General features: G+C 33.4%; 1 long non-coding RNA gene and 1 pseudogene across 1 annotated transcript; one reads left to right on the forward strand and one right to left on the reverse strand.

Moving 5' to 3' along the window:
- The first annotated feature begins 520 nt into the window (after positions 1–520).
- Positions 521–1,388, forward strand: LOC140746660 (protein lethal(2)essential for life-like; annotated as a pseudogene).
- A 5,047-nt stretch (positions 1,389–6,435) lies between these two features.
- Positions 6,436–12,399, reverse strand: LOC140746661 (uncharacterized). Its single transcript, XR_012102794.1, has 2 exons — positions 11,134–12,399; positions 6,436–6,863 (listed from the first exon to the last, which is right to left on the reverse strand). It is a non-coding gene; the product is annotated as an uncharacterized LOC140746661 (long non-coding RNA).
- Positions 12,400–12,678: the final 279 nt, after the last annotated feature.

The raw sequence follows: 12,678 nt of genomic DNA on the forward strand, positions 1-12,678 counted from the left end.
AGGACGGCCACCGGGGGGGTTTTAGTGCGGTAAAAGTCCCACATAACCCCGTGTCGCTCCCACGGCACCGGGTACCTTTTGAAGGTTTCCCCCTCGATAAGAAAAAAAAAAAAAAAAAAAAAAAAAGGTTTTTATTTATATTATTTACAATTTACATTTAATTATTTACAACATTAGCCTAATAAAAAAGTACTAAAATAATATATGAAACATGAATGAAAAATGAGGCTTTAAAAATACTTATAATAAAATAATTAAATAATAATAATGTAATTATTGAAGCAAAAACTATTTAGCAGTTTTAATGTACATTTAAAGCAATATTAATGGATTAAGTTAATGTCAAATTATTTGATAAAAAATATTTTTTGTAATTATGATTGTCTTTTAGAGTTTATAGAAAAGTAAAATTTGTTCACTGAAAATGTTTTTGGTTTCTGGCCCAACGATTGTCGTCATGCTTCTAGATTTTTCTGTACGATTCCAACCGATACTAGATGGCGCTTTAGTGTATAAATACACTGTTCACATCTATACGTCAGTTTAGTACACAGCAAAGCAAGTGAATAAGTGACATTTAATAATATTGCGCGTTGCGGTAATCCGGCATTTTAGAATTTAAAGAAGTTCTCGCCTTTGATAAGTATTCCTCTGTTTTCGCCATCAAAAATGGCTTTCCTTCCGTTTCTATTGGAAAGTGAATATCCTCGAACCTGTCGGTCGAATCATCTGGCGGACCAACACTTCGGGCTGGGGTTAACTCCTGAAGACTTCTTGACAATCTTAGCCTTGCCGCAAAGAAACAACAATTACTATCGACCCTGGCGGAACATGCAAGCGGCGAACTTGGCCCAAGGATCGACAATCAAAAACGAAAAGGATAAGTTTCAAGTCAACATCGACGTCCAACACTTCGCTCCCGAAGAAATCTCCGTGAAAACTGCCGACGGCTTCATGATCTCATGAAGCCGAAGCTTCATGAAGCTCAGCACGAAGAGAGACAGGATCAGCATGGTTTTATTTTGAGGAAATTTACGAGGCGCTATCCGCTTCCCGAGGGTGTCGACGATAGCTTGGTGTTGTCGAAGTTGTCTTCGAATGGTGTGCTGACCATTACGGCGCCTATGAAGCCTCTCCCGAAGTCCTCCAACGAGCGTGTTATTCCCATTGTTCAAACGGGCCCAGTGAGGAAGCAAGTTGAAGGCAGTTTAAAGGAAGAGAAAGCCGAGCAAGGTTGAATTAGCAATAATAATTGCACATAATGTTTTCATCATTCCGTGAAATGGTTAGCTACTTAGGATTTTACATTCTCTTGTTTCTCGGCATTAACACAATATGAGTAGGCACCGGTACATAAATTATTGCAGACATACCATGTGGCTTAGCTTAAAGAATATTTAATGCTTCATGACAAAATACGGTTGTTTGATTATAATTAAAATGACAAATTTTTAACGAATTTACAAACTCTATAACATTTTTTAAGCAATACCTAATTAAATTGCCATTTTTTAAAGTTTTATAATAATATTGTTATGTATATAAATGATAGTCATCTTGAAGGTCTTGAAGGCGTGTAATCTTATAGTCACATAAAAGGTACAGAGTAACGATATAATAACTATACGTAAGTAAGTTCACACTAGTGATTAGAAGTATTATAACTACACAAGTATCTCCGTTATTCGACTGTTCTTGCTGAAGTCTCCGACCAGAATGTCGCTCTCTGTTAATTCGAGCGCCGCCAAGGTGTCGTCCCCACTTCACCTACCCGCATCTGTTTTTAAACTGTAGTATCAAATGAGTCACTTATTACTTTAATGTAACGTTATAAAAATGTGATATCGTTAATATCCAAGCTTCTTATTAACGACGATAACATTCGGCCGTCCTGCTCACACGTTCGTCCTCGATCGTGTATGGTCTGATGCAAGAGCTGCAAAAGAAAATCTGTTGTTTAATGCCTAAGTCCAGAAGAATTACACATTTTCTTGTAATACCGACTCGCACGTAAGAGGCCCGAACTGTTTATCAAAAACATGGCTTAAACTTTACGCATTTTCTTGCAATACCGACTCGCATGTAAAAGGCCCGAACTGTTGATCCGAACCAAGGCTTAAACTAGGTGATTTTCATATAGAATCACACTAGTTGTGTATTACCCCGGTTATAAATCTGCCCCAACAGTGTTCACCACGGATTTCTGTTGCGGACATAGTTCATAAGGACTCTTTACATAAATGTTATATGCGCGACTGGTATTGAAGCGAATGCATGAGACCATTGTTAAATAATCAAAAAACACGGTTATAACTAGGTGATGTTCATATAGGATCACTCTAATGTATCACCGCAGTTTTTATACCTTGTTTACGATAACATTCGGCCAGTGCTCAACTCAAATTTACTCTAAAAATGCAATATTCACTTAATGTCTTCAAGGTACTCGATGCCTTGGGTCAACCCAACCATATGCATCACCAAGAGACACCCGTGAACATCACACTGCTCGAGGCATCTGCACTAATCCATCTTAACTCCAGATAAATAAAAATCAAACCACAAAGTTTCCTACACCTACAGTAATGACATCATCTAGCTGCCCACTTTACTTATACCTGGATTCTAAGTCAAATAGTTAAATTTCCAACAACTATTGATTCGATAAGGTTACGCATCAGAATAACGACGTTTATCTTAAATATTAGTGCATTTCGGAATGCTCAACAACCTGTTCAATAACTGTTATACTGATAGATAGATAGATAGATAGATCTATAGTTGGCCACTAAATGAATCTGTGCGACTCAAAATACTATTATAACATTATTTTATTACTACTTAGTACTTCTTTTAATTATTACAATGTTATTTTATACAAATAGTGGCCTTTCCAACGTACGTCTTTTACCAACTGATGAAGCAGTATCAAAATAATAATATATCGTTTATATTTGAAATGAATTATATTAAAGTTAAATACTAAATAATGGTAAACAAACCATGAATTTCACACAATATAACACGTAATAAGTTGTATGAACCCAATTTTTTACGTTATTTATCACAAATTCAAATTATTTCTTTCAAAGTATAACCCACTTTTGAAAGTCAGAAAGAAATTTCATTACATTAAATTGAATTTATATTCAGTTATAATAATACATACTATTACATGAATTTCAAAATTTAATTAACAAAGCTTAACGGACCCATGCGTTCACGTCAGCGACATATTTGTCAACTGTGTAATAAGCTTAATTACTTAACTTTTTTTTTATTTCACCAAAAGTTATAAAATTAAGATTCCCATAAGGAATTTATAGTTTCGGCTATTTTATTGTAAAAGTTATGCATTATACTAAGAAAGATTTGCTAGACTTTACGTTAAACGTCGTTTTAAAAAAAAAGAATCAAATAATATTATGGACAGAATAAACACATTAAAATGGTCCGTTAATCTAAACGGAGTTTAAACAGAGCTTGTCTTACATTTGAGTTGCTCGGAAGCGGATGTTTTTTCCCTAGTTATCAAACGGATAGTGTTATTGAATACATACTCGTAACTACCTACCAAGAAAAATGACTTCAGAAACCGGCCATTATATAACTATACTTATTTGTGTCTACAACTGATAAAATATTTTTATATCACGGCGTGCGTAAATTGACGTTTTACGCACGCTTCGCGTGCGCAAAACCCCAATTTCCGACCCCGTAATATAAAATTTTATACAACACGCGGACGAAAAATGTTTTTCTGACTCGTGTGATTGCAGTCCTCGCCTGCGGCTCGGCCTGCAAACTCACACTTGTCAGAAAAAAATTTTTCGTCCTCGTATCGTAATGTACTATTTTAAACACGCTTTTATTTTTGCCACGCTTTTATTAACTTCACCTGTATGTATGTAACGGAATATTTGAATTCGATTTTTACCTACTTTGAACGGTCAGATTAATTTAAAATTTTTGAATACTTATGACATGACATGATTTTAATAATCTTGTCCAATTCTAATTTTGTCTCATCAGGATCGTCAGATTTAAAACTATAACTGTTTTACATAACATGTGGCTCCTTATCAATCACAACCTAAAATTTCTATGACCTGAAAAAGGTCTTTTAAAGTTGATCATGATTTTATACCAGCCAGCCAAACAAACAGTTAGTGTTATAATATATCTTATGATACACCTTATTACCGAACAATTCATATTTATCATTTATATTTCAAACGCCTCGGCTTCACCTGACTTTTATATAGTTTGTAATAAAAATTATATTATTGCGTAATATCTGTATAGATTATATTAATATAATATGTATCATTTACAACCAACACTCTCAAGGAGACGCTCGATGTTTCTATAGAGAAAACCTAGACATGACGCAATTGTGAACCGTATGAAATTTATATGAAAAGTAAATTATTGTATAAGAAAATCCCATCGAAATGTACCTATGCTTTTATTTGATTATATTATTAAACAACATAATTATTCATTTGGCTATGATATACATATAATGAATGAAATCTTCACGTGTTTACATCGAATATATTTGAAAAAGAAAAATTTTTGTCTGTCGGTTTGTATGTTTGAAAATGCATTAAAACCAAAACTACGAAGTTGATGTCAAAAGTATACATTTTTTTTAAACATTACATGACCAGGTAATGGAGTATTCCAAATTACCAACGTACTCCGTGATCTTGACAGACGGCATTGTATAATTCAAATTATATTTTGAATCTACATGAACAAAGTCGCAGGCAAGACTCATTTTAAATATGGTATTCAAGAGACTATCTAAATTTATGTAGGCTTCAGTGACCGTTTCTCACTTAATACGTATAATAACTAAATTTCTGTAACTTGTAAATAGAACTAAGCTCAAGTTATAAAAGCATCAATTTATTATTATTATTATTATTTTAATTAAAATTATTTATTCTGAATTCCATACAAAGTGGATCCCGTTTATCATTTCGTAAGTGGCTCACATAATTGATAATATCGATAGTCTAAGCGTCTCAACGTTTAAGGTACAAAACTTCACCAGTATTTGATAGTGCCCGATTTTCAAACCAAAAGGACGTGTAATGTTTCAAATTCAAATTCAAATTTAAAGTTTTCAAATTGAGATATGTAATGAAATATTAATACAAAACGAAGCGTTGCATAATTAATTTAAAACAGACATCTAATATTCTGTATAAGTGAGTCAGTCAGAAGTAGAATGGGAGACTTTTTTTTAAATATAATATTCCAAAGACCGCAGCGTATAAAATTTCTCAGTTTTCTTATAGATCATTAACTGATGTGAATTTATACTTTATGGGTGTCAAAACACAGTAGTACACAGTACTGCGCGAGTTCACCTAGAATCAATGGGAAGCTCAAATTTGGCGACGTACTCCTTGCTTCTTTCATAACAAATAAGTATCAAGTATATGAAATCAAAAGGAAACTTTCATTGATCTATAAAATGAAAATGTGAACAATGTACATGTAAATGCCAGTTTATTTTTAAATAAAGCCAATTTATATCCAAATAAACATAAAACCCTAAACTCATTTACCATTTCCCTCATGGGTACAATCAGCCACTCAATACGGTGGTCGTGATACTTATTTGCAGCCAGTTAAATATTTACCACGTAGATATTATACATTTCTGTACAATTATGAATAATCAAAATTTTGCAACCTAATAAACGTGTCAGTTATATCAAGTAGGTATACTGTACTCTGTAACTGCACTTGTTGTTACCGCATAGTCCCTTCCATACAATAATAACAAACGCGTATATGTCGGAGCAAATACGGCAGTTCCCCTATTATAAAATGAAATGATTAAACACCTGAGGTAAAACTACCTGCATTTTAAATAGGAAAACAAGTGCACGTGCGCCGGTCCTATAAAAAGGGCCGTACTGGCGACATCGAGACATTACTGCTCGAGCTGTGGAACAGTGCGGACCTCCTTAGGACGTCGTTATGCTGCCCGAAGAATAAACGAAGCTCAACAATTCTCGTGTGGTTTGCTTTCGAAGGTTTCATCGAGTCATTCATCAACATCATAACAATAATTATGACGTCAGCGGTGCTGACGTCACGCCTTTTTAAACTGTTACTCCGTTATATACGTAAAACCAGTTGATTCAACATTAAAAGTTATCAAAAATAAATTCAAATCTAATCTGTATGCAATTTATGGCGTACATTAGCCTATATTAACAACCATTACGTTCCCATATATGCCTCTCTATATCTATAAAGCCTGACATTTAAGATTTAACATAAAAGACCCTTAAAATATATTTATAAGTTGGTGTATTTATATATATGTCGGAGAAGGACGGCTCTCATCGACATCATTGATAGAATCTATGGCTTTTGTGGGCGTTTTCATAGGGTAGATGCAGGCACAAATACAGTAATCACAGAATTTATTGTTAATAACATTTATAACTTCGGATTTACAAAATAACTATACTATACTACTACTATTACTTTACAAACAAAGGATTTGAGCAGCAGGTTCAAGGTAGTGACTACACGCTCCAAAGCACAACAAAATAATGATCCACCTCGATCACTCACATCAGTTCTTATCAAAGTTTCCCCACCGCGCCGCCACATACCTCGACCCCACTAGAGACCTTTTAAGTCTCTGCTCTGATTCTAATACGAAAGCTATACAATGACTTCGATTGATCAAGTACCAATAACATTACTAAAATACTAAAGTAACAGTATAGCTAAAGCTATATTAAATAACTCTGAGTCTTCCTCCGACACGGCCATCCTGACGCTTCACACGTCCTCGTGTGACCTTGAAGGATGAGTGCAATTGTTATCTGAAATGAAACATATTTATTTTGGTAAAACTGTATGGTAGGAATGACCTCGAACGGGGACCACATCTGATCAAAAGGAGACCAAAGTATCCCCCGACCAGGTCGCGCGGATTTGGGTAGGCCTATGTCCAGCAGTGGACTTTCAAGGCTGATAGATGGATGGTTGGAGAGTTGTATGGTTAAATATTAAATAACGAGTCTCACGACACTCAGTCACATTAAGCAATGCTTTCACCCTTCACCCTTTGTTGATTTATTGGCACCCATACATTTGACCATTTAAACAATCTTAAAACAAAAATATTGCAGTTAAAGTGTAATCTTAAGTGGGGTCCTAAAATGTTAATGATTAAGAAATTCTCAAACGTTAAAAACAGGACGCTATATCACTCGAAATCTGTCATGGAACTTAGCCAAAGTCATAAACTAAACCCAACTTGGTTTTCAAGTGGCATTTTTGTATTATGAGGTGTCAAATGCCAATGTGTTAAAAATTCTTGGGAATTTCTTTCCTTTCAAGACATAAGTGGCTATAAATTTGCTCTCTATGACCCTCTACGTTATAAAATTAAGAATGTTATGTTGTGACGATGCTTACCTAGCCACTTTACACTTATACTTAAACAATGACTGGTTCTTATTACATTTAACAACCGAGAGTTCAAGTGCGTAAAAATTGCCCCGTAATGTTTTACTTCACTGTGACCCAAATTAATAAAACGTACACTTTATGTAAGCAATAATATACTTCCAAGGACCAATCGTCAAAATAAACTTATTCGTTCAACTATTGTACAAAAGAAACATTTACCTACACCAAACAATTTTCTATATAATCGGGGCACAAGTAATCTTCCCCTCAGTTAAACAGCCACCACGTCTATTTAACTTATACATAAATATAATTAAAACAGTCTATTAAATGGCCAACTCGCCTATTTAACAAATATATCCACATAATACAACCAGTCCGTTAAATGGCCACCTCGCCTATTTAACAAATATATCCACATAATACAACCAGCCCGTTAAATGGCCACCTCGCCTATTTAACAAATATATCCACATAATACAACCAGTCCGTTAAATGGCCACCTCGCCTATTTAACAAATATATCCACATAATACAACCAGTCCGCTAAATGGCCACCTCGCCTATTTAACAAATATATCCACATAATACAGCCAGTCCGCTAAATGGCCACCTCGCCTATTTAACAAATATATCCACATAATACAACCAGCCCGTTAAATGGCCACCTCGCCTATTTAACAAATATATCCACATAATACAACCAGTCCGCTAAATGGCCACCTCGCCTATTTAACAAATATATCCACATCCGTTAAATGGCCACCTCGCCTATTTAACCAATATATCCACATAATACAAACAGTCCGTTAAATGGCCACCTCGCCTATTTAACGTACACAATATATTTTCTTTAATTCTCTTAAACAACCTTTACGCCATCCCTTAAAGCCTTCTGAACGATCATATCGCCGTTAGAAAGCTTTCACTTCACTTACACAGCCTTCGCGCCGTATTATCTACTATCATGGTATTTGGACCATCATATTGCTGTTAAAAAAAAAAAAAAGCATTTACCTCGCTTGCATAGCCTCCACGACGTGTACCTAAGTATTTCCTAAGTATATGCATCCTATTTGCATAGTCATATCACCTTTAGAATCATATCACCTTAGTTAGTCAAATCTATATACTATTTTAATAGTACACTATAACTGATACACTTACGCTACTAACGTCTATCAACGCTACTAACAAACTTAAAACCCAGTGGACAGTTGGTACAATTAAGGCCATTGTTAATGTTACTTCTTCTTCTAAGATTACATTTTAAAACCTCGCGCTTTGACATTTAAATAAGTCATATTTGCCCATTTTATTTGCTTACTGTACGAAAAAAAAAACATATTTGAAATACATGTACGATTGTCTTTATTGCGATTTTGTAGACATCACATAGAAGTTAAGAACTCGGTAGGTTTCCGCACGAAGTGTTCCTTCACGACAATAGTAAGTGATTAATAATTTCTAATACGCACAAAACTTCTAAAAACTAAAAGGTACGTGCCTGGAGTTGAAACCTAGGTCCCAGCGATCGAGAAGCCATGCTTCAACCCCTAGGCTATCACTGCTTATTTTTTTTTTTTTTTTTTATATTTTATAATCATAATCCCATACTATAACTTATTCTAACCACGACGCCAATTAAAGAGCGGCCACTGGTACGTTGATTTAATTTTATACCATCTTTATTTATACGGCTTCTTCTATACCTTAAACAATATTTATAGACATGGATTTTTTTTATAATTATTAATACTTAGCTAGCCATATGTGTTTAAACACGTTACCAACAAATAAGCAGGGCAGCAATTCTACCATGAAAACACGCTAGACTCGAATTTGTAAAATTGATAACTTTAATCCAAATCAATCAAAATTGTATAGTTATCAATTACTAATTTTGATAAAAATAAATTGAATGCTTTAGTCTCCAAAACAAATACCAATCCAAACCAAATAAAAATCCAAAAAAAACGTATATAGCGACGACACTGGAAGCTCAATGTAAGCCCAAAAAGGTTTTTTTTTTTTATACTTCGCATTGGTAGAAAGATTTGTTATGTCGTTTATACTTCAAATGTACGAGATACATACGAGATATTATGTACAGTTAACTAATCGAAAAAAAAAATCTACGGAACAAATACACTAGTAATGATGTAAACAAGGACACAAGCAACAAAAAAGTAAGAATTATGTTAGTTATGGAAAATTTTAAAGTCACAAAGAAATTATACAGTGTTTGTTTATAAATATTGTTATGTAGCGAATAATCTCTTTAATAAGTATTTTGACATTTTTTTTTTCTGTGTTACATTATTCTTCAAAAATTCAAACTAGTTTATATCGACGAGAAAAAAATAAAAGATATATCACATCCATTACAGTGTAATATTGAGTATCATCACACCAATACCACAGACATAATCTAGTAAAATATAATTAATATTGTACTGTCACGTTTCGTTTTGATGCGATAGGTGAGCATTTACTTGAGGACACCTTTTCATAATAATAGTTTGAAAAATATTACTTTGGATCAAATACTCTAGTAACTCTCAAAATTTAATCCGAATCTTAGTTATTTTTATATTATATTATTATAGCGGCGCTATCTCGACAGTAAAAAAATAGATCAAACTGCCCGAAACATTAATCCCATACGTAAAACGTTCATTTATCAAAATCTTTATGTAGGGGTAACAAAATTAGTTATCACGATATCATATATCAATTAGTTTGTACGAGTATATCTAAAATCATCGTCGTCGTCAATCAGATTTGATATATTAACAGTAACATTTTGCAATCCATAAACTAAACTGTGAAATGCAATCATTAAAAAGAAAACTGCATTCCTATTAATTCCTTCAAAGTATTCGTAATTTAATTCCTAATTTCCTTCATACGTTAATAATTATCATGTCACATATATGTAACCAATACCATATGCTTCTATTAACTTGCATGAAACCATACTGACGGCTTTAGAAGTGTCTCTTGAAGGATATTATAAATGTGGTTAAAATTTTCATACAAAAATGTTATCTTGCGTCACACGAACAGTTACATTATTTGACTTATATTTCAGAACGACTTACGCATTTATTAATAAAATTGGTAACAACTCTTGGATGATAAATTTCCTCCCTTTGTTCAGTTTATTGCTGATTTAATTATAGTTAAATGTCTTAAACACCAAGCGTAGTACCTACTGTCTTCTCTATTAAATTTGATTCTATTATCTGTTAACATCAACCTGTAATGTGTAAATCTACCAAGAACAGTAAGTATATTACTGTTAATATTGATTGAAATATCACTGTCTTATTCTATAGGTCTCGACATATCAAAATACAACAGCCAACGTCTTATTCATTTAACTTACTAATCTATGATTTAACTATTATATTTATGTAATCAAAATTATATCTAACTCTTATGTTAATAACACACATTCAATCCAGATGTGGTTATTTAACCTTTCTTCAGCTTTTTTTTTTAGCATAAATAAAATTATAACGTCATAAACACAGAATACTTAAATGTATTTCACAATAAAATGCAAGAATCTACATTTTTTATCGTTATATCAGGTATTTTAATTTCTGGCCATTATTTCTCTTTTTTATCCTAATTAGCATCAGAATCAGAAACAAAATGAATATTGCTCACCAAATTGTGTGAAGAACTCGGGCTTTATACAACACACGTCCACTCGTGTACTATGTCCTATACAGTCAGATGAAAGGTTTTACTTGTTTTTAGCTGACCATAATCTCCAACTGCACGTTCTTATATGAAATTCAGCGGCACGCTTATATGATCAGGTGACTTGTAGCCTCGTCATAGCCATCGTCGTATTGAGGCACTTGGAATTTCGAACATAGTGTAGTTTTCCGTTGGTTTAACTGAAACATTTATAACAGCTATGACAACAAATAACAAATTGTCCACAAGCTAATAAAAAATGTAAAATCTGGGATAAGATTAAGGTCCTGTATTGTAGACTTTCATATTTTTCTACAAATAAAATGTCACGTTACAAAGGAACGAACTAATAACATATAATTTGTCCTAAATGAACTAAATTATTTTATTTTATCTAAAATGATCTATGCTGTAGTAATTATATCATATAACCCATATCGCATAAACATATGGACAACGAAACACTCACAACATTGTAAAATATCACATATAACCGAGAGAAAAAAAAAATCTTAAAATTTTACAATCTTTATGACAGAATCTTTCATAGTAACACTCAAAAAATAAAAGAGAGAAAAAAATACTCCCCTGACTTCAGCTGTTCATCAACCAAACAATCACAGGTTGCACCTCCTCAGGATGAAACTCAGGTTATGTCTTTAGACCAACTTTCGCAAGTTGCGCAGCTCCTCCACAAGTAATTTGTTATTTTACTATTTCTCGTTGAACACCGCCGCCGTTATTTGTTACACTCAATTCACTTAAGTCTTTTGTGCCTGCACAGATCCCGCTTCTGATGTCGGAGAAGGACGGCTCTCATCGACATCATTGATAGAATCTATGGCTTTTGTGGGCGTTTTCATAGGGTAGATGCAGGCACAAATACAGTAATCACAGAATTTATTGTTAATAACATTTATAACTTCGGATTTACAAAATAACTATACTATACTACTACTATTACTTTACAAACAAAGGATTTGAGCAGCAGGTTCAAGGTAGTGACTACACGCTCCAAAGCACAACAAAATAATGATCCACCTCGATCACTCACATCAGTTCTTATCAAAGTTTCCCCACCGCGCCGCCACATACCTCGACCCCACTAGAGACCTTTTAAGTCTCTGCTCTGATTCTAATACGAAAGCTATACAATGACTTCGAATGATCAAGTACCAATAACATTACTAAAATACTAAAGTAACAGTATAGCTAAAGCTATATTAAATAACTCTGAGTCTTCCTCCGACATATATTTCATAAGTAGGTGTACCTTTAGACCAATTAGGATTTACTTTTCACACCACAGACTATAGCCAAATGATCAGAGTTACCACAAGAACTGCCTTGCCAAATTGTTTTAAACACTTTTTCACAGAAAATGACCTTATTTTGAAGTAAACTCTTCAATTTACAATGTTAACAAGTAATTTGAGAAGAGTAAAGTTTGTTCACAAAATTTAAGTATATTGTTTTCAGAGGGTATTAACATATCATTTAATTATTAGT

The sequence above is a fragment of the Epargyreus clarus genome, unplaced genomic scaffold, assembly GCF_041222505.1.
Source record: "Epargyreus clarus isolate Ecla_fem2 unplaced genomic scaffold, WU_Ecla_fem_2.2 ptg000013l, whole genome shotgun sequence".
Lineage (NCBI taxonomy): Eukaryota > Metazoa > Arthropoda > Insecta > Lepidoptera > Hesperiidae > Epargyreus > Epargyreus clarus.